The 21328-nt window shown below is 47.0% G+C and overlaps 1 protein-coding gene across 5 annotated transcripts in view; it reads left to right on the top strand.

Annotated features, from left to right (window-relative positions):
- The window catches only part of CAMKK1 (calcium/calmodulin dependent protein kinase kinase 1), a 113665-nt gene that overhangs the window by 17436 nt on the left and 74901 nt on the right, over positions 1-21328 (top strand). The window contains exon 1 of one of the 5 annotated variants that reach the window (XM_069791447.1): positions 3748-3897. The exons of 3 other annotated variants lie outside the window; for them this stretch is intronic. The gene's annotated coding sequence lies outside the window, so the exon portion shown is untranslated. Of the gene's footprint in view, positions 1-3747; positions 3898-11769; positions 11812-21328 lie in introns of those variants that run through there. One more of the 5 variants, XM_069791448.1, reaches the window with a different exon arrangement.

The raw sequence follows: 21328 nt of genomic DNA, 5'->3' as shown, positions 1-21328 counted from the left end.
AAGAGTATGTTTTTCCCCATAGGTGGATTACTCGGCTCTGTTCTTTTGAGGCAGTGTTTAACAAAAGCAGAGACTTTCCCAGACTATATTTAATTAAACAGAGCTCAGAGATCTCTTCAGCTTCATTTTAATGCTGTGACTATGTTGCTATACAGTCTCATCTCTGGGGCAGTGAGGAATGGAGCTTGTGCTCTGCCAGTGCACAGGCCAGGTGGGTCACTGTCCCCTGCCCAGATGTGCCTGTCCAGATGCACCCAGTGGTGTGCTAATCCTGGAGGGGCTCACGTACATAGGGACCCACAGGCTTCAGCTGCTCTTTAGTATGATGGGGAATGTGGCACTTGTGGCAGCCTCTGAAGCTGGGCGGGTGCTTGGGTTGAGCCATGTGGCCCATTCAAGTGGCAGCTCAACTAATGTCCTTTACATTACAACTAAGATTTGGGGTCCTAATTTCTACCTGCTTCCTTTTTTGTTGCTAATGTAGGTATAGGAGCATTTTGAGTAGGATGGCTTGGTTGTCAACAATTAAATACAAAGTGAAGACTTTAATCTGAAGGCTCCTTATTTCTGTCTTGGGAGGTATCTGTGAGCAGATGGTGATATGCTCTGGTTTTGCTTATTGTTGCAGATTATTTGCCAGATAATTTTTCTGACTAATCCTTTGGCCTGTAGACTGTTTAAAATCCTGGAGTCAGGTTTCTGGTAAAAACACTTGTGTTTGCAAATTTTAAAATCTGTTCCTATGCCTGCTTGCTGATGTCTGCTGTGGGCAGGAGACTTTTCTATGGGTGGCAGATGTCCTCCGCTCCATGGGAGAGGGGCAGCTCCTAAAGCAGAACCTCCCTCCCAGTGGCAGGATGGGAAGTAGCTAATTTATGCCTGGTTTTGGTTTATGTTATTTTAAAGAGTGGTGTGGCTGAAGTCCTAACCTCAGCATCAGTGCTGTCACACTGACCTCCCCTTGGGGTTGCTTTGCGGTTTCATGTGGCATAGTAAGGAGGCAGTCCTGCTGACACAGAGCTTGTGTTTTGTGCAAGTGATTCTGCATAAATTCACCTGTGCAGAGCAGCAGTTGGGCAATTTGCCTGTAAGTAGCTGGGCAGGACACTAGTAGAAGCACTGCTGGGGTACTGCAGCTACCAGCACAGCTCTCCCTGCACTGAAAGGTGGCTGTGATTTTTTTTTTAAATTTTTTTTTTTTAAATCACTATTTTTTCCCCCCTCATCTCTTGCCATCTCTCCCTTTAAAAAAAATAAATTCTCTTGGCTGTCTCTGGAGAGCTGGCTATGGTAACTGCTTGACTGATTTATTCTAGTATTTTAACATTTACTGGATTTACATAACAGCCAAACAATCTGTTTCAGGAGTTTAATATAAACCCAACTCAAGTGAGTCACATCCATGTTAGCAATAATGCAAAGAGAGGCAGCTGGGGGAGTGAGGAGGTGACTTTTTGTGGGTTTCTGCATGGGAATATCTGGCTGCCTGAAATATCTCTGACACCTCATAGCCGAGTGACGCTGCCAGTTCTCCTATGCCATCAGGGATTTGTCCTGAAACTTTGAAAGAGCAGTGGGTGTGTCACATCAGTGCTCCCATCACTGCTCCCAGCTGAGCTTGGTGGCCTTTCCAGAGCTACCCAGACAGTGCTCTGTGTCCCTGGCACTCCGCAGCCTCAGGGTGTGTAAGGTACCTTTACCTGGTCTGTGCATATTTGAAAGAGGGAGCATAACTATGAGAGTTGCAAGATGAAGCCTGTAGTGATTTGCTGCTTGCTTTTTCAATTAAAAACCACGTAGCCTTTGTTTGTGACACAACTTTGTGGGCCAGGTCCTCAAGGCGTGCAGATCAGCTCAGCAGCAAGTGGGATGCTGATGTGTACCAGCACATCCTCTCGGGATCTGGCGACCCATGTGCGGGGTTTTGGTGCCAGTGTGGGTTTGAGCCCAGCTGGGTGAGAGCTGGCCCTGTGCAGTCACAGCAAGATGGCAGAGCTGTCGGGGTCTCTCTGCCTAGGCATGAGCCAGGTGAGCAGGGCGTGTTCATTGGGGACAGCAGGAGTGAGATCCATCAGGATCATTAACAGCAGGGTTTCCCAAAGCATGGTATGTAACCTGCTGCTTCAGGTCCTATCCAGGTGGAATGATCTTGGGACTCCCTCAGTTGTCTCGTACAGTTGTATGAATGCAGCAAAGCTTCAGAGCGGCTCTGCCATGGACAGCCTGGCCCTCCCTGCTCCTGAGGCTCTGTCGCTTCTGTAATGGTTGGGTTGTAGTGTGGTCAAGCAAAATGGGTCTCCAACTTGAGTTGTCATTTATGAAAATCCCAAGCAAGAGACAGCAGGAATGGAATAGCCAGGTTTATGTTGCTGCCTGTGTTAGAGGTTGGCTGTTCAGCTAAGCAAGTGCTTCTCTTGCTGCAGCTTGCCTATTTGAATTCTTGTCTTTAGAATGGAAAATAAATGCTGGCTGATGAGATTCATTACAGCACTAATTTTAGAGCATGCCGAACACTAGGAAATTGTTTTCAATCTTTAGTCTCATTTCTCCTTTATTTCCCTCCTCCATTTGTGAAAACCGCCTTTGTCATTCTTCTAAATGCCCAGTGATGTCCCCCTCACTGGTATCTTCAGGCATTCTCCTTCCAGCGCTCTTTTCCGATACTTCTGCATTCAGCCACTTGACACTGCTGTTATAAAAGCTCTCTCTCTGGGGCTGCAGGCAGCCGTGTTGGCATGATGCAGGCAGTGAGTGCTGGGCCAGCTGGTGCAGGATGCCAGCAGAGCCCCCTGCGAGGCTGCAGGGAGCAGGGAAGGCGGCATCAGAGTGGAATTTCTTATCCTTGGACACCCAGGGCTTTATAAGTCTTTCCAGCCCCACCCCAGCCTGCTTTCTCGATGAGCAAGAGGGAAAATATTAATTTCCCTCTGGTCTGCTGAAGAGTTTGGGAAGCAGTGCCAAAGCTTCAGTGTTTGTCCTTGGCACTAATGAAAACCTGAGTTGTTGCTCAAGAGGATGGAGCCGGCAGTGAGTTGGGAATCAAAATGCTTGATCAATGCCCGAGGGCACAGCAGTGCGTAAAATCTAGATTTTAAAACATGATTGCTCTTCATCGGCTGGAAGCTTGCACTGGTTTGAAAAGAACCTGGATGCTTAACTGGTTGTCTCCTTTGAAACCCTCAGGGTGGCTGCAGACACCAGTGCTTCCTTTAGTGCTGCTCCTTGCTTGCAGTGTTTAGCAGAGTCTGCCTGAGCTCTAGATTAATGTTGGTGGCAAAAGTCCAATGGTTTCACCCCATGCAATTTTCAGAGGCTCTCTGGAATACGTGTTTCATGTGTTTGACAACCAGGCGTCCCTGACCGCAGCTGCTGTGACCATTAGCAGACAGATTGCTGAAAGACTTGGTGCCTGCCCTGAGGGGGCCTTAGAAAATCTTCCTTCTCCTGCCCCTGGCTCCCTCACCCTTCTTTGGTCTGGAGAGCCCAGTCTGCTGGCAGCCGGTGGTGGCCGTATCCCTCAAAAAGAGCTGTCTCTTGCCCTGGCTTCTTGTACCGGAGACTGGTGAAAAACTCCTTACTCCTAGCAATTACCATTTCATGCCTTCCCCGGGTGCTCTCTGAGCCCTGCGGCTGCTCGAGGTGTCAGCCCGCGGGAATTCGGCAGGCGAATGGCTTCGTGGTCGGCCTTTGTGAACGTGGCTGAGATAAACCCTTTACTGAACTAAATGCGGCAACAGCTAATCCCTTGGAAACAGTCACCTGGGCCCTGTGTGATGAAAAGAGGCTTTGCTGCTCTGATTAACAGCACTGGCAAGAACATTAACTCACTTTTCTTTGGAAATGAAAAGCACCTCTCCAGGAGTGTTTAAGGGATTAGGTACCAGCTGGAATATTAAGGTAGGTTTTTTTGCACCTTCCTTCTAAATAATGTAGCTTAAAAGCCCAGTCAGCCCTGATGGGACGGGTGATCACGGCTGAGCGTGCCTGTGCTGTGATAGAGAGGATACTTGCTGCGGTGCAGAGGCCAACAGGTCACCCAAGGAGTTTCCCTGGGAGGACAGCAGCAGTGCGCATCTTTTGGTACTGACTGCCTATGCTGGAGTGTTTTGCAGGGCACCAGGGCTCGGTATTGTAAATTAACCTCTGTCAGACTGGCCAGCCCCCACCTAAAGGGCCGAAACTCATTTAAGCCTTGCTAAGAGCCAAATGACACTGACCTTTTCCAGCCTCCTCTTTAGCAAATGCTGATGGCTGTGGAGAGCATGGTGCTATTCCAGCTGTTTTGAGAACTCCACTTTGCATTTTTGGGGGAGATTTGCACTGATTTCTTTTTTTTTTTTTTAAAACCACAATGCTTGGTTTCAAAAGCCTGAACTAGAAATTCCACCTACATTAAAAGCAAAGCTCTTGTTCAGCAAAGGCCACTTTGGGCTGTATTTTTTAGGCCAGGCTTTTATCTTGGTGCTGGTTTCCATGAGGACGCATGCCCAAGCTCTGCCCTGGCAGGATTGCAGCCTGCCCAGCAAGCATCATGTGATATTGAAGGTAGTTGACCAGCAACCTGGCTGACTGAGGGGATTAAAATAAAATTTGTCTATAAAATAATGTAAAAATTGAGAAAAGATTAAACACTTGTATTAACTATTTGTTGTTCAGAGCAGGTTTGAGTGCTCAAAATACTTCCAAAAGCCTGTTACCTTTCAAGCAGTGTTTCTCCTACTGAATTTTCTATTTTAAGTAAATAGCACAGAGTTAGCTCAGAAGGGAAGAGATACAAGTGTCAGTGTTCAAAGCATGGTTTACTGGTTAGATGTTTATGGGAGACATTCAGGAAATGAGCAAATGCTTGAAAGTGTATGTATTATTTATTATTGTAGCTGATTAATTACCACGTGAAACCTTTTGGTTGGTATTATGGCTCTGCATACTCTTCACCAAGCAATGCTCCAGCAATGTAAATGCTGGCATTTGTCCCAGTTAAACATTGCAGGAGATGGAAGTGCCTCAGTTGGTGTATGGAAGTTGGGAGTTTGAGCAGTGGAAGATGACAGTGTGACACTTGGTGCAAGCACCAGTGGAAGTGAGATCTGTAATTGGATGGGACCGGTGAGACACTTGGTGATGGCTCAGTCCTTCCAGCACCAGGGTGAGGACTCGCTGGCCCCATTTTGTGGAGAAGCGGCAAGGTGGGGTTAACGCATCTGAGGTTTGTGTGATGAAGTGATAACAGTGAGCAGTAAAACTTGGCTCCTAAGCATCGGACTGCCAGCAGGGACTTGGGCTCCCTGCTTCTACAGTGGTGATTCCTCCTCTGGACTGGAATAGAGAAGTGCAGAGTAATTACTTGAAAAAAGGAGGTGACTCTTATCTGTCCCAAGCATGCAACTGGTTCTGAATCCATGGGCTCACAGGGCACACTGTGCAGCAACCTGCTGGCTCCACATCCTCCCTGGACCCCTTTGTTAGACGTTGCTATATGTAAGACCATGCACCACCATATCTCTTCCTGCTCAGGTTCCTGAGCTGGAACCAGAAAACCTCTTTAATTCATGTGAAGCCCACCCAAAGCCCTGGCTGAGCGAAGCACAGATCTTATCCAGCAGTTCTTCCCTAAGCAATACGTGCTCTTAAGCATTTGCTTAGCTTTAACAAGACCTAAGCAAATGAGGCATGTGTTGAGGTAGTTATTTAGTTCTAATCTTCACATCTGGAAGAATAACATGATAAAATCGCAGTGGAAGGGCAGGGGTGGTGGGACTCCTTCTGCCTTCAGCAAAGTAGATGCAATGCTTAGTTGCAATGAGAAGAATCCCTTTCCCCTTGCTATTGCTAGTGTAACTAGAGGTGGGCCCTTTCCTCCAGCGTTGGCCATCCCTGCAGGGATATGCTTTTTTAACCCTTCTGCAAAAAAAGTTTGCAGAATGGTGCAATTGGAAAAGTTCCTTAATCAAAGCACTCCTGCGGGATAGGAGTGAGGGGGCTTGGAGAGGAATGGAAGAGTCATAAAAGAGATGTAGGAAAATGCTTTTTATGGAATGAATAATTCTTGGTGCAGAGGTGGCAGCGTCGTATTTAATTATAATTTGGGGATTTTTTGGAAATGTGTGATTGACACCCAACGAGGGGTGCAGGATGTTGTTTCTCAGCAGGCTGTCATTCCTCTACTCCATTTACCTGTCAGCACTCCCGTGGAGACTTCTCTCTTTGGATGCCATTAACCTATTTCCCACAACACATCCCTGCAGCCTCTCCCGGCAGCCAGCAGCATACGAGGGGCCCCATCCAGTCCCTGCAGCTGCAGGGAACCACTTTGGGGTTGTGCTTTGGCTTGTTTTTCTCAGCTGTATCTTTGCTGCACTGGGGAGCAGGAGCCTTTCTGCTCCAAGTCTATCTGTGGCTCGTTGCTGATGGACCAGGCACAGCCCAGCACTGCCCAGCCTTGAGCTGGTGGATGTCACATCAGCTCCAGGCTCACTCCTGCCAATGCAACGTGGTTTTACTTACCTTGCCTATGGTCATCCCTAGCTCTCCTGTCTCCCCGACATGGTTGTCATCACCCTGGGGAAGGACTAGCTCTTGTTGTATGCAGCAGCATGGATCCCTGCACAGCACCTCGCCAAGACTCTGCTGGGTCAGGGGAAGCAATGCTGGCACTGGCGCTCCTTTCTTTCCCATACTGGTCTTCCTCAGGAGAGGAGGGACTGGTAGTCCTACCCTTATGAAAAGGGCCATTAAGAGTTTTCTTTTGCCGCAGTATAAATTTCAGCCAAATTCTTCTGCTTGTCCCTGTCCCCTTAATTAAGAGTGTGTATGTTAAATGCAGAATCTCATTGCAAAGTAACTGAGAGCATGGGACTTAGGCAAGTCTTTTGTTACTGCTGTACAGGCTTATGCTAATAACAACAGCAGAGATTGAACCCAATCCCTTATGAGCTTTCCAAGAGTCTGATTAATCTGTTTAACAATGGATTTGGGTTTTTGTTTTGATCTTTTTCATGAGAGTTAAATTTTTGTCCCTTTCAGAGTAGCTGTGGATCATGTAAGCACAGCAGTATTGCTTTCCTAATTGGCTTCAGGTTTATCTGTATCTATTATGTTAAGGGTTTGCAAGAGCACCCGTCACCATGGCATCAGAATGCTTTCTATGCCAAAAACACTTGATAAAAACATACATATACGTGTGCACACACTTTTTTTGGTCTGTTGGAAAGTGCGAAGACATTCTGCTGGAAGATCATGTTTTTGCATGATTGTTTTCCCCAAATAGTTAGCTTTGCAAATAGCTTTTTTCTGCTCATGCTGGTATTATGGCTCTGGTCCACATGCCATTGAAGAGAGACATCTTTCCGATGAGCTTTGGACCAGACCCTGTACAAGCGGAATTTTGCATTTCTATTATTTATGGTTCATACTGTGGGGACAGCACTGATGCTGTACAAAGACAGAGTTGGTGACAGACCCTGACACTCAGAAACTTACTGTCTAAAGGTCAGGATAGAGCAAGGGGAGGAGAGAAGGGTGGGAAAGCAGGGGAAAGAGTACAAATTTTTAGTCAGTCAGACTAGTGTCTCCCCTGGGCAGGCCACAAATGCTCTGGCTGGCTTTGACTTTCTGAAAAATGCAGCAGCAGTATGGGGAAGCAAGATGCAAATGTTGAAGGTAACAGGATTTAAAGGCTGCATGGCACAAAATACAATGTGGCATGGAGCTGGAGGAACCAGGCTACGCAACATGCACTTGAAGAAATGTTCCACTATTTATAGCAAGCTTCTTCCTCTCTTGATTTCACCTCTTCTTGAATGCACTTAGTGATTGCTTTTCATGTATGAATGCTTGTAAAAATGGAGCTCCCTAAGCAGACGTGAAATGTTTATATGAGTTAATGACTCGGAGAGCTCTGGTTGTTTAAAAACAGAGTGGCGATGAAGTTGCCTTGGCCACAGTAGACAGTTGTCCACGGAGCAGATCTGGTGCCGGTGGTGGGCGCGGTGGTGGCTGCACAGCTCCATCCTTGGGGAGCTTTGTCGTTACTGACTTTAGTAACGTGCTTACGGTGGGGTGGGAAGGAGTCTTCCCAGGGAATGAGAAATGCATGTGAAGTGTGTAACCTCTCTGGGATTTGTGCTGTCACAGAGCAGAGCGTGAATGAAATATCACCAGTGATTTCCCATTGGAGCAGGGTGAAACCCTTAGCCTGAAACCAGGGGCTTGTAATAGGTGGGTCTTTTTATAAAGTGTTTTATTCTGGATGTTTTCCTACTGCTTCTTTGTTCCCACAGTCCCCTTTGAATTCAGCTGCCAGGAAAGAGCTGCATCGGTGTGTTGCTGGTTATCCCAGGGGCAGAGCTGCCTTGCCCGCAGGTCGGATGCAAACAGCTGAGGGAGTATTTCCAGGGGTGAGACTGTCCTTACGCCCCTGCAGCGGAGTCCCGGAGAAAGGGATTAAGGATAACAGTAAGCTCCTTTCTGCCTGCCTCTTTCTTTCCCCAAGGTACAGCTATTTGTCTGCTGAGAGGATCTGTCTGTCTTTGGGTTTGCTTTTCAGCAGTGCCAGAGACGTAAGTTCAAAGTGCCAAGGCAGCATGCTGGTCTGTAATCCTCCAGCAGCCAGCGAGTGCCTTGTGTGATGGCCAGGAGAGCTGGAGGCGACCAGTGAAGTCTTGCGGCCTCACTGGTGCTTGGGAGAGTGGCTTGAAAGGAGACAGACACGCGGAGCAGTTATTCCAGCAGGGAGCAGACAGATCTCTTGACATTATAACCATAGCAGAAAAGCTGGTAATTGCCCTTTATTTTGAAGGATGCCTTTAGTGTGGGAGAGGGGATGTGTTTGCATGAGCATGAAGTGGATTCGAGGTAGAGCTGCTGTGCACTCTTCTTGAAGGCTGTCAGGTTTTCCTCCTTCCTGGAGACTTTGTTTGTGCATCCGATATGATCGCCATGGAGGGCAATAGATGATGATGTGCTGGTGATATCTGAGCTGTTTGCTTAAATTTGCGCGCACGTTTGTCTGATGGTGTGCGTGAACGTCTGTGCCATCCTGGCAGCAGCTGGGCTGTGGTCACAGCTGAGCTGTCAGTCCTGAGCACCTCTGTCCTAATGCTTCGGAGGTCTGTGTTGACCCGCTTGCAGCTTTAGCAGTGTTTGCTGTAATGATGCTGAAAACTGGCTTATCCTTTGCTAATCTTGTACCTGTACCCGCAGGCAGCTGTTGTGAGCCTTTGTGGAGATTTTCAGCTTTTCATCCTTCCTCATCAATGCTGGCAGCTGCTGCTTCTGCTTCATGGTAATTTTGACTGAGTTATAACATCCAGGTTTTTCTGGGTTGTTTCTTTGGGTGTAAGCCTCTCCATCCTCAGGCCAGCCTGTTGCTGGGGCTCTCTTCCCTTCTGCTACCTGAGATGGGTCATTTTCCATATTAGTAGATTATTTCAGTGGTGAAGTCGAAGTTCTTGGGGGGGAAGCAGGGTGTAGAAAGGTGGCCAGGAGGCATGGGCAGACACAGTCTAATGTTTCAGCCGAGGAAGATCACTGCCACGCTCCAGCACAGCAGCTGTGGAGCCAAGGCTGACTGTCTTTATGGGATTAAGTCCCATTGTCTGACCTCAGTTTGCGAGAGGTTGAGTTGTGGTCACTGGATTTAGTGCAAAGGGGTGCAAAGTTTTCCTCTGTGCCAAAGGGAATAATGAAGGCAAAGTAGCCTCAGCTCCATGGAGGAAAGCAGGTGGGTGTTGGCAACTGTTAACACCTTTAGTCCAGCACAGGCAAATTGCAAATTTACTCCCTGGTGAGAAATCTCTATTCTTTTATATTTGTTTATGTAAAGGCAGATGCTCGCAGGGGTGAAAGCCCTGGCTGCATTCTCCTGCGAGTCTGTTGAAAGATTCAGAAAACCTAAAAACTGTGGAAATGCAGTACCAAGACATTGGTTGTAGTGTGATGCCAGCAGTATGGTGCAGAACAATTTAAATTAGTTCTGTGAAGTTATTCCACTTACAAGTGTATTTTTTGTGCTGCGCTAATTGAACATGGAGAAATTAGCAGCGCCACAGAAAGGCTGCGCACTGGACTGTAAAACAGATTGAACAGACTAATCGTTTCTGGGGGTGCCCAGCCTGTTTGCTGGGTGTGTTACCGCTTCTTTGCTTACAGCTGTCCTGATAGAGCACAGCGGTGCCAGGGGCCTTCAGAAGACAGACCAGACCTGCTGACTGCTGTCCTCACCTGGATTTTACGAAGAGGGCAGAGGGACATCTGCCATAGACCTGCTGTCAGATCTTAAGCTAACATTTCAAAGGCATCAAGGTATCTGTTGGGGTCTGTTAAGAAGTATTTATGGGAATTACATCTGCTCTCCAATGCTCTATTTCCCTGCCGGTGAATGTATCCTGCAGCATGTTTGTGAAGATGAGCATGTTTGTTTTGAGAGGTGCTCGTATTCCTCCAGAATGGAGAGATATTTAAGTACCATAAGTGGTTTAACTTAATGCTTTTGCAGCTTCGTGTAAGAGCTTTTGCGAGAGTAACAGAAGGATGTTGAAAGAGTTTGGCTGCAGTCCTGGCACCTGCCTGTGTGGAGCCCTGCTGGCTCCAGAGCCAGGCTCTGTCCATCCCTCCTGCCAGGAGCAGGGCTTGTGTTTGTGTTTGCAGGGGTGCTGAGCTGCAGGAGTGGCTGGTGCCAGCAGCTTGTACACGCTTAACCCAAGTGTTAGCTGAGGTTGGAGGTGTCTCCGAAGTTGACTTTCAGAACACTTTAAATGCAAACTCGTGAGTGGTTTTCCTCTGCTGTTTCAGCACAGGGTTTTCTGGCAGTGCTCTGTCTATCTCAGCCTGACAAGATCAGCAGCAATTACACTGGCATAGGAAACAGGAGCCCCTTCCTGACCTTAGAGTGCTGCTGCATTAACATATAAAATGGACAAGTAATTTAGGTAATGAATTGATTTGGATTTGGTCATGGTGAATGAGACTTCTAGAGCCAATGTGCTTACTCATCAGATGACTCATGTCTTAGTCACTTTTAGAATAAGTGCTTCTCTTTTTGGGTGCTTCTAGAATGGCACGGTAGAGATAAGCTTAAAATTTCCACCTCCCTCTTTGATAATTTTTTAAAAAGTATCTAAGAAAAGAAAGATTGTGGGAGGGAAGATAATATAGTCAAATCAAGGTCTTTGGAAAGAATGTGATGGGATGGTTTATCGGACAGAAGAGGAAACAGCCTTATCTGGCAAGTAAGGTGCATCCCAGGAGTTTAGCCTGAATTCTACAGCACTGTGAGACTTTAATTTTGCTGTTTGTTTTCTGGTCAGGCAGAGTGATCTCATGCTTCAAATCAGACTTCTCAAGCTTTGTTCTCAGGTTACTCTAGTGTTACTCTAGTGAGTCCATGTTGTGGGTAGCTGCAAGTCTGAGCCTATTCTCAAATTCCTGTGCCACCTGCAGTACGTAAAAGCATCCTTAGATGGAAGCTGGCCCCTCAGACACTCTCAAAATTGCTGTGCAAATAAAACCCTGCTGTTCTCAACTGTTATTTTTATGTAATTATATTTTTCCATTACCAAAATATTGAAGTTGACTTAAACCTGATTGTTCAGAAACGTGCACATGTTTAAGCAAGTGAATAGCATATCTGAGAACCTGGGAAAACAATAAAAAATTACTTTGTAATCCACTGTAAGCTTACATAGTAAATAAACTGTGGGGTTTTTTCCTTTTTCTTTCTAATATCTTTTTTTCTTTCTAATCTTGCAGTCATCCTGCAACAAATATATAATCTAGGCTATTCCTGATCTAACCAGGCTCCTGATAAATCAGGTGAGCTCAGAGTAGAAGAGTGTGATCTCTGCTTCTTACTTGACCCGCATGGCTGGGCAGCAGCCAAAGTGGGAGAGCTGTGCAGGGAGTGACACGGGGCATTGCTGCTGGCTTAGGCATAGGCTTTGCTAAGCTGGATGTGGTTAGACTCTTATTAGTGCTTCAGTTGTTGAAAATGGGGGTGCACTGACTGTCAATAACAGGTTTGTAAGCATGACTTCAGTGCAGAAGTTTTGTTTTGTGTCAGGAATGATGATGTAGTGTTGTTATAAAAAATGATGCTGGTGTTAGATCTACTCTTACAACAGCGTGTTCAATTGTAGGAAGAGTACAAAGGCACATGAAGTAGCCAGAGGTTGGGAATCAGAAATTTGGGATTCTCCTACCGAGCATTGCAGTGCTGTCTGGGTGACCCTGAGCAAGAGTGTCTCTTCCTAACTCCTCTCTGTAAATGTTCTTTTGGCCCTTGGTGTATGGGCACCATCTGTAAAACACGGGTAGGTCATGGCAGGTGACAGATACTATGTAAATGAGAATTTCCCATTGAAATGTATTAGGCTACAATTTCAAAAACAGGAGGCCGAAGAATAGGGTTTTATTGTTAAACAGAACTGGTGAAAGGAAAGCCAAAAATAGTTTTCTTATGAGTGTCCTTTGTCAGGTACTAGAGAATAATTCACAGGCTTGTAGGTTTTAAGGTCTCTCTAATTGTCTATGCTCTGTCTCCTGGGTCACAGTCATGGAGGATTTTACCAGCAGTCCCTTTCGGAGAATTCAAGTCAAGAGGAACTGATCACTTCCTTAAGAAGTTTTCCAGTCTGTTTTGCCTCTTTTAGTTGCAGAAGTTTCTTTGTGTTCTCTGTTTTAAAATGTAACTAATTTACAAGATTGTTGCTAAACCTTAAAGGCAAAGGAATTATACTAATACATGATGATAATATAATAATAATAATATTAAAGGCAAATGTTAGCAATTTGGTGGTGTTACTGCACAGAAAACCTTCCAGATAAGGTTAGTTCATGTGCAGAGAGTGCAGGTAAAGCTGCCTCTAAGTGGGTTATATCTGTTGGTTTATTTGTACTTCTGGTCAGTGTTTAGTTGATGATATTGGGTGTTTCTGGCATCCCTTTCCAAATGAGTGTGTGTGTCTCAGACATCAACAAGGAACTAGGAAAGCGTGGGAGACTACCATGGTCCCTGCATCCCCACATATCTTTTATGGGCTTGAGTGGCTGTGCAGCAAACAGCCATGGCGGTTTAGCGCTGGAGAGGGAGAAAGCAAGGGGAACTGAGCAGGAGCTGCCTCCAAGTGTGACACTAGAGCATCTTCAGCCTATGGTGGGAGCAGCGATTTTGGAAGACTGGATCTGAACATAGCTGATCTGCACGACTGGGTGAGACATTCCTACAGCCCTCTGCCACCCCATGGCTGGATTGCGTCCTTGCTCTCCATGTCTTGTGTGCAAGCAGCTGCAAACTCATCAGAACCGAGCCCAGCCCTGCCTCTGTGGTGTGTGTGGTACCCTGGGGGCTGATGGGGAGTGCTGGTACCATGGCAGTGATGCTGCAGTGCTCTCTCCTCACTTGCCACATTGTAGGATGCAGAGCTCAAGGTGGCTGTGTGTTTCACCTTGCGCAGGTGTAAGGAAGAAAGCTGGATAGAGGTGGACCCCGTCTAAGAGGATGGATGCAATGGGAATTATTTCTGATGTTTCCTTGACGTGAGCCCTGCTAGTCTAAGAAAGAGCTGTAAATGCAAATGGGGAAGAAAATGCTGTCATCATCCTCCCCTCCTGGGAAAGGAGCCCTGGGATGGCTCCAATGTAACTGGGCAACTCTCTCATTTAGACATGTGAAACACGTTCACCCAGACACTCATATGAGTATTTCCACATTTTTGAGGCTGAGATTTTCAGTGTTGTTCACACTTTGGCATGTGAATGTTGTCCCTTCTGATGTCCTGGGACCATAGTTCGAGTATGTGCTTAAGTGTTTTGCTGGAGTAGAGCCGACATCTCCATTGCAGAGAGAAGCAGTGTGTTGGGAGACTCAGTGGCTGCATACAGACTAATTGTTCTGAGATGCATCCTGGAAGGTGTTGAGCACCCTGGCTGGGAGCCAGCAAGGCTTTTAAACACATGCTTTGCTTATTTTTTTCATGTTGTTACCAGTTTTGTTCTTTGATTTCTTTTCCCCTGGCAACTAGTGAAGGATATCTGAGTAGCCAGAGCAGTGTAATTCATCTGCCAGTGATACCCTGACCTGTACCGCAGGGATGTCTCACAGGACATGGGACAGCTGACAGGAGCAGGTATTGCTACCAGTGCCCAAGTCAATTGGCTTCAGATTTTCTTCTCTGCATTCTCCTGCTCCGCATGGGGCAGGCCAGGCTGCATGAGCAATGTTCAAACTACATTTGTAAACCACATCTCCTCTTTCCACAAGTCTTTGCTTGCTATTAAACTACATAGATCGTATTTCCTTCCCCACTTTCCTCTTAGACTGTATTTGCCTTTCCCTGCCTTGAAAATTTTGGCAACAAACTGCCACATTCAGGTTTTATTTGGAAGTGGCATCATCTGCAGTGGAGCTGAGGGCAGGGCAGAGAGGAGCCTAAAAATCCTCTTGAGGTTGATGGCTTCTAACTGCTCTTGGGTTTTCAAGGTGTTGTTCTTTGGCTTTGCCAGCTGTGTGCAGGAGAAAGGTGCTACAGCCCTAGTCGGGGTCTGGGAAGGAGGCTTTGATTCCTCAAAGAGATGGCCCTGTGCGTGCTGCCGTCAATATCGGCTGTGTTTCTTCTGTCCCTATGTCTTCAGCTGGCGCAGCTCCTCCTGTAGCTCAGCATGCCTCACTGGGGCATGTGAAGCAAGACTAAATCCTGTATTGCTGTCAAAAACTGCACCTCCCTCAGCAAGGGATGTCTCCTTGCCAGCAGATTTACTCCTTGTTTTGCTCCTGCACCTGCTGACTTGACCAGAAACATGCCTTTTTCTGCTCTTGTTGAAGCTCTGCAGAAGTGACAGAGCTGTTGGATGGGTTTGCATAATTTCTAACACTTCAGAAAGGGTCTAGCTGGTTCAGTACAATGTGCAGTACTTGTCCTGAGCCACAGAGAATGGGGGGACTGCTTTGGTGTCCCAAGGCAGCCTGGCACCCCAACCACGGCTGCCGCTCAGCCCCAGGCTCGCTGTGCAGAGCCAGAATTGCTGGGGTGCAACTAGGTTGCCCCAGGATGGCATTATCACACTTGTTTTTCCAAGTAAAGCTGCACCTGAAAACTGCTATTGATCCTTCAGTGCTGCAAAGCCTTTTTCATGCTCTGACAAATGCTGAGATTATCATCAGCCTAAATTTCTGGAATAGCATTGCAGTGACTCAAAAGAACAGCCTTCTCCCCAGCAGCCTTTGCCCAGTGACTCCCTGGATAATCTCCAGTCATTGACCTTGGGGCTTTGAAAGTGCATTTTGGCTTAAAGAGCTAAAGCTTAAGGCTTCAAAGCAATTGGGAAGCCTCCTACCCTTTAAATTTCCAAGCAGCCTGGGTTATGTGTGCATGGACAAGGGTAATTGTAGGGGTGGTTTACCTGGTTCTGACTCCTGCAGGATCTGTCACTTATCCCCTGGAGCCTGTTCCCTCTGCACAGAGAGCCTTGCTGCTGCCGCCTTTGATTTTGTGCAGGTTAACTGAGGCCATGTTTTCAAGTCCTGGGGTTTCTAAAGACAGGATTATCAGAAGATGGGAGTTATCTGTGTGGAAATATAGCAAATACTTTGAGCTCTAAATTTGAAGTCCATTTGTCTTTTCTTATAGCGTTCACTGCTTTTTGTCTTGCCCTGTGTAGTTCTTCTGTGCCTTTTTTTTGCCTTAGGGTATGCAGATTGGCAGAGTTGATGAAGACCTTCAGCGCCCATAGACACTTAGAGATGGGGGCTGGGATCATGTTAAAACTCTTTGCGGAGATCACCTTGAATAGGAATCTCTACCCATCTTTGAACTGCTGGGAAGAGGAAAGCCTGCTGTGTTCTGTTCTGTTCATTTTTTTTTTTGTAGATTGGCAATCCTGGAACAGCTGGAAATTAATGTTTTTAAAATGCTGGAAATACTTTTCACTGCAGCTGGCTTACAGAACTAAGCAACTTGATATATCCCCTGAAATACCTCCAGATCTCTCAAAGGCAGCTAAAAGCTTTTTCCTTATCTGGGAGAAAGATAAACCTCTAAGACCGACATGTATAAATGTGAACTTGTTCTGCCTGGTGGCTTGTTTGGTTTGTTGTGGATGCTTTTTAACCAACACTAACTTCAATGCTGGCCTGTGCTGTGAGATCTGAGGCTGGCAAAGGTGTCTGATGCTGAATTACTTTGCTGTGTTGATGATCTATACGTGTGCTTTCCCAGACACCGCTTTGCTGCTCCTAAACTATACCAGCGTTGTTCTGCAGTGATTTGCTTTTCTGTCATTGAATTCTTCTATATTGTGCAGCAATAGGAAATCTGAGCATCCATGGGCACCTCAAGAGCAGAATTAACCATGACAGTTGGTATGGAAGGTGCTAATGGGTGCAGGGGAGGAGGCAGGCAGGACTGAGAAATATGCTGAAATAAATAAATTGGGGCGGAGGAACGAAATGGCCTGCAAGCGTGCAGGCTGTCTGCTGGGTCCCAATGTGCAGCTGTGGGCTGAGACATCGCTGCTGAAGAAGCAGCCTGTCTGCACGATTTCAGGTTGCTGCTGCTTCATTTTATTTCTCTACTAGAGTATGTCATGGGCTCTGCTGAGGAAGCAGGATGCTGCTCAGGGTCACAGGGCCTTGCTGCAGAATATATCCCAGAAATTCGAGAATTTGAGTAGAAAAACAGTTGCAGGCCCTGAGTTGAGCTGGCAGCTTTCATGGTTGGGAAACCCCTTGGTTCACTTGTAACCTGCTTAGGGTTGATGCAGAGCTCTGAAAGTAGTGCTGCTTAACCTGTTTTTTTTACAAGACTCCTGTAAACTTGTCCTGGCAGGAGGAGGGTGGTGTGTTTTCCTCTGCTCCTCCTCTCTGCAGCTTTTGAGTCCGACTGAGCAGAGGAGGAACCCTCGGAGGTGTGAGGTTCCTGCATGTGTGGTGGATGTTGGCAGCAGTAGGGAACGGGGCTGGAGGAGGCCTTCTCCACTTGTGTAAATGCCTGATGGGGGGAGTCTGTGAAGAAGATGGAGGCAGATTCATCTCAGTGGTGTCCAGTGAAAAGACAAGAGGCAATGGGCACAAACTGAAATACAGAAACCATTTAAAAAGAAAAAAACCTTTTTTTAACTGCATAGCAGGCAGCTGAGTGGAGGCTGCCATCCTTGAACAAAATTGCCTTGCAAAGGGAGCAGGCAGGCTGTTCCTCATGGTCAGTGCAAGGTGGGTGCAGCCATATGCAATGCATGGTCCTTCTGGTCTCTGGTTTAACATGTGCAAGCACCTACTGCAGGCTCCTGGTCCCACTCTGGTGCAGGAGGGACTGCATAGCCCCACGAGGGAGCAATCCCAGAAGATCAGCTGTTGCTTACACTTCTGTTCTTCAGGGTCACAGATTGGTGTGTGACTGCTGGTTTGCCTGGTTGACAGGCTCCCCTGCTTTTCTGGAGCCTTTGCTGCAGGCTGGGCATATCAGGCTTAAAAACCAGTCCTTATACTAAAACCAGAGGGTGGATGCCATGTGCTGTGGCTGTTCATGCAAATCCGTGCATGTGCTCACTGCTGTGCATTGTGTTTTCAGTTCCATTTTTCTTATATTCCCTTTTCTTTCTCTCCGTGCCACAAGAGATGCTTTCTGTAGGCTGCTTGCTAGTGCCCTGGTCCCATTTTCATCGGATGTGTCCTGCTTTGCAGCACAGTCACCCAAAGGCACTGCTGCAATTGCAGTGGTTTAGAGACAGGTTTGATTTGAGTGCTCAGTTCTGCTCCCGTGAGATCAGAGGGGATTTGGCCATTGTGGAGGGTTAGACCTCGTCCTTGCAGACTGATACGCTCTTCAGGTCCTCTTGATCTCTTCATTTTTAGTTTGTTCAGCACTGTTACCATCTTCGGTAGCAATTTTGAGGTATCATTACAGATTGCAGCAGAAGATGGCTCATCTGAGATGAATCTCTTTCCCTTAGAACATTTTAAAACCTTTTTTTCTTTAACCTGCCATTTACCTCACCATGGTACAGACATTTTGAAAAGTCATTATTGCAATGAAGACCCTAATTATTAAAGACTCCTTAATTCTGAGGTAGTTATTTTGCTCTGGCTACTGCCTTGCTTGTTAATATTTTACAAATAATCTAAGTCTTTCAAACTTCATGTAATCTGACATTCTCAGTTATTTTTTGAAGCACCCTCTCGCTGGCTGTTTAAATGCCACCTCCAGCAAGCTGTGCTCCCTGCTACTGCTGCCCCCTCTCCTGGGAATCACACTGCCTCTCAGCTCAGCAAGTGACAGCAACTGTGACACTTCTTCCTCCTCTTCCTTGTCTTCCTCCTCCCTGCTCAGGTTCAGCCCCAGGAGTCTGCTTCCTCCGCCGCACACATTCTGCACTGACCCTACAAGGAACCTTTCTGTGTGAGTTGATATTGCCCATACCCACCTGTGCAACCTCAAGCTGTAACAGCATGTACTCTTATAGTTGGTGGTCAGAAGGCTGCTTTTCCACTGGATTATGGGGTTCAGCTTTCCCTGTGCATGGTGCAAGTTGCATTTGGGATATTTTCTGCACTCTTGATGGGTATCGGAAGAGGAGGTTGGGGTAGACAGGCTCTGAGGTCTGAGTCAGCATCAGCTGAGTGCCAGATGGGAGCACGCACAGGAGCATCTTTGGAAATGGGGGTCTCCCAAGTTTTTGCTCTCCTCTGACATCAAACTGAGTGATTCGAATGTTGTCCAGGCTCTGTGTGTGCCTTAACAAGCCCAATTCCTTCATATTGCTTTCCCTAGGGTCACTTGGAGGTAGGGCAAACCATCCGGTATGGCTAGGGACATACTGGGACATCCTCTGCCTGTTCACACAGCAGAGCTGGGCTTGGTGCTCTCTGCCCGTACCATCCTCCCATCCTTTATTGCCGTGGTGTCAGGGGCTGACGTCAGGCTGGCACAGCAGCTGGGGTCATTCTCCTGCAAGGCTTTTGTGTCCTTTGTCACAAGGGCAAATGGGATTTATTATAATCTGAGCTCAGGTCATCTGCAGGGACGGTGTGGACATGTGGAGTTGGGTGTTGGGATGTGCTGGGTTTGTGGTCACTACTTGGATGTTACAGAGATGGTGAGTTGAAGCACTTGGCATCGTTGCTAGCGATACCTGTGGGATATGTGGGCTGAGTGCCTCACACTGACCATTCCCCATGCTTTCCCAGGTGTAATTTGCAAAATAAAACCACGTCCAATGCTCATACACTGATAAACAGCTTTAAAAGATGAAAGCAGAAGCTAATATAATCCAGCATCAGGGTCTGATGCCCACAAGTCTTGCTGAACCTCTGTCTGCTATAAAACATGGCAGCCAAACTGTGGTACAAAAGTAGTTTGTAGCCAGGGCTTGAGTACAAAGAAGCACAACTCCTCTTCGATTCATTGGTGCTGTCCCCACCAATGCTGTGGTTAAAATGTGCTGACATAGCTGCACCCAGTCAAATGTTCTGACAGGGCTCCTGTTTCACTGGCATTATCTGGAGTGTTTAATGTTAATATCGCTCTCACTTAGATAGATTTGGCACTCCTCAATGTTTTCTTGTTACAGGAATTTCCTTAAGTAGAAACTTTTTCTTCAGAGTAATTTTTGGTTGATTATTGCTTATATATGCAATTAGTGTAATTGCATCTGATTATGCAAATTTATTTAATCATATAATTAGAACATGAAGGGATGAAATATAATGCAGTTGGGAAATCTTTTGTAAAAATTCCTGAGCTCAGTACTCTGTGCACAAGGTGGTTGTTATCTCTTGTGCTGTAGGTTGGTAGACTGGAGATTTTAGTTCAGTATCCTGGCTAGTTTCAAAACATATTTAAAATGTGCTGTTAATTGCTCTTAAAATTGGTTACATGGCCTTTATGGTGTGAAGGCGTGTAAGTTTTATTTTTTGAATGATAATATCAGGGAGCTTGCTGCCAAGCCCAGCCCAGCTGTCTCACATCTGCATCCACACCTTGCACCCAGGGACATGAAAGCATCAGTCCTTCATCGGACCCAAACCCTGGATCCAGTCTTCAGCTGGTGTCTTTCATCGGGAAGAGAGGGAGAGCAGGACAAACATGGAGTGATGGGTGCTTGGGATGGTTGTTGTCTGTAGCTCAGGGGCCCCGAAATCCCTTTTGAAAACACCCTGCCTTGGTAAGGACTGAGAAGGAGGAGGTAGAAATGGTGCATTTTCCAGACTGTGGTCTGGAGATGTTTGTTGTCATTCAAGAAATCTGGCAGGAGCAGGGGCCTGAACTTGCTTTTCAGATCTGTCATGCAGTGCTTGAATTGCAAAAAATACTGTTCTTTGTCATTCAGCAGTTACTTTTAAAGCTGTGCTAGGAGCTTCACAGAAGTAATCAAAGCGCCTTGCTTTTATGATCTAATTTTCAGCTGTGGCACAACAGCTAGGCTCACTGCCAAGAACTGTGGAGAGAAGAGGGAAAAGGACTAGTATGATTATAGCAGGATCGAGTGATTTCTCAGCAAGACATGATTGTCTGTGCTCTGAAACAAGAGCCTCGTAAGCCACAGGATGAAGCAAATGTATGGTGTGTATACAAAAAGCACAAACAGTATATTCTTATTTATTATTTGGGTTGTGTTAATGTCTGCTGCTTCTAGTCATGAATCAGTACCAAAAGTGATTACCCTCTTCCCAGCTAGAACACAGTCCAAATGGCTGGTCTGGTTGTATTGGTTTTATGTGGCAAGGTTTTGGTAGCGGGGGGGGTTACAGGGGTGGCTCCTGTAAGAAGCTGCTGGAAGCTTCCCCTGTGTTCGAGAGAGAGCGAGCCTATACCAGCTGGCTCTAAGATGGACCCGCCGCCGGCCAAGGCCGAGCCAATCAGTGATAGTGGTAACGCCTCTGTGATAACATTTTTAAGAAGGAAAAAAAAGTTGGGACGCGGAAAACAGCCACCGGAGAGAGAGTGAGAACATGTAAGAGAAACAAGCCTGCGGACACCAAGGTCAGTGCAGAAGGAGGGGGAGGAGATGCTCCAGGCGCCGGAGCGAAGATTCCCCTGCAGCCCGTGGTGAAGACCCTGGTGAGGCAGGCTGTCCCCCTGCAGTCCAGGGAGGTCCATGGTGGGGCAGATATCCACCTGCAGCCCGTGGAGGACCCCACGCCGGAGCAGGTGGGTTCCTGAAGGAGGCTGTGACCCCGTGGGAACCCTGCGCTGGAGCAGGTTCCTGGCAGGACCTGCGGATCTGTGGAGAGAGGAGCCCACGGAGCAGGTTTTCTGGCAGGACTTGTGACCCCGTGGGGGACCCACGCTGGAGCAGTCTGTGCCTGAAGGACTGCACACCGTGGAAAGGACCCATG

Source organism: Haliaeetus albicilla, chromosome 9, assembly GCF_947461875.1.
Source record: "Haliaeetus albicilla chromosome 9, bHalAlb1.1, whole genome shotgun sequence".
In the NCBI taxonomy this organism is placed as follows: Eukaryota; Metazoa; Chordata; class Aves; order Accipitriformes; family Accipitridae; genus Haliaeetus; species Haliaeetus albicilla.
The sequence above is the reverse complement of the archived record's forward strand: the minus strand, read 5'-3'. Positions and strand labels throughout refer to the sequence as shown.